Consider the following 1,660-nt stretch of genomic DNA (forward strand, 5'->3'; position numbering starts at 1 on the left):
TATTCTCAAAATGAACCAATCCCAAGACCCAAGTATTGCGTTCCTGCATAAAGTAGTACAACGAGTCAAAGTTGCAAATACGAGTCGACACGGCCTCCGTTATTCTCACAACTAATTACAAAATGCCTTTTAATTACGGGTCAATTAATAAATGCCGGTTCTGCAAAGCCCAACCACTCCATAAAGCCCCGTTATAGGTCAAATCTCACTAAGTCAGTCGTGAACTTATCCCGACAAGTGTCACATTTGGATCCTGAAAGTATTTGTAGTTTTAGTCAAAGGTACCCTGTCCGTGTACCATCAGTGTTTATTTTATTTTTTCCAACAAGGGTGTATTTTTTGCACTATGTACATTCAGTAGTAAAGAGGTGTGATATAAAATGAGCAAAAAAAAAAAAAAAAACCCAACAATTTACAAAAAGTTAGAAAAACGGTTCAATGAAGTACTTTTTCAGTGTTCTATGTCTTTCTATGAATATTTATGACTGCCTTTCTGGACGACATCACTAGCAACATGTGCGAGGCTTTTTCTCATAATCCCCTAAAGCTCTATGGACTGATGATTAACATAATTAAAATGTTGTTTAATTAATGCTTGTGGATGTTATTTATTTATGCTCAGTGAATGACTTTACACATCCAAGTTTTCTTCACTTTTACACAAAGGAAAACGATTGTCTCAATTGTGTTCATCTCGCAGTTAAGATAACATGCAATGTGAGTCGTCTTTGCATTCAAAATGTAAACTTTCCATTAGATTTGTTGTCAGTTTAACTCCGTTCAATGCTCTAATGACTGACTCAATTAATTACATTTTTTTTTGCACGTTTTATGACTCAGTTGGAGCAACGGTGTACCTAAAATAGTACATTTAATTCTGTCCTGTACAAGTTGTTGTATGCATATAGTGGATCAACCTCACGCTGTCTCAGTTGTATAAACATGAACCAAATATCTTCTTTTTCATTCGGCTTGTCCCGATTAGGGGTCGCCAGTGCCGCCGTCTCTAATCCGTACGTCATGGCCGGCCTCACCACTGTTTTATCAACTTTGCCCTTCTTCATCCTAGCGGAGACTCTTCTGTCACATAGAACACCAGACACCTTCCGCCAGCTGTTCCAACCCGCTTGGACCCGTTTCTTCACTTCCTGACCACACTCTCCATTGCTCTGGATTGTTGACCCTAAATATTTGAAGTCGTCCACCCTCGCTATCTCTTCTCCCTGGAGCCTCACTCTTCCCCCTCCACTTTTCTCATTCACGCGCATATATTCAGTTTTACTTCGGCTAATCTTCATTCCTCTCCTCCTTTCCAGTGCATGCCTCCATCTTTCTAATTGTTCCTCTGCATGCTCCCTGCTTTCACTGCATATCACAATATCATCTGCGAACATCATGGTCCAAGGGGATTCCAGTCTAACCTCATCTGTCAGCCTATCCATTTCTACCGCAAACAGGAAGGGGCACAAGGCGGATCCCTGATGCAGTCCCACCTCCACCTTAAATTCTTCTGTCACACCAACGGCAGATCTTATCGCTGTTCTGCTGCCCTCATACATGTCCTGTACTATTCTATCATATTTCTCCACCACACTGGACTTGCGCATGCAGTAGCACAGTTCTTCTCTTGGTACTCTGTCGTAGGCTTTCTCTCGATCCA

This window comes from Syngnathoides biaculeatus, chromosome 3 (assembly GCF_019802595.1).
Source record: "Syngnathoides biaculeatus isolate LvHL_M chromosome 3, ASM1980259v1, whole genome shotgun sequence".
Lineage (NCBI taxonomy): Eukaryota > Metazoa > Chordata > Actinopteri > Syngnathiformes > Syngnathidae > Syngnathoides > Syngnathoides biaculeatus.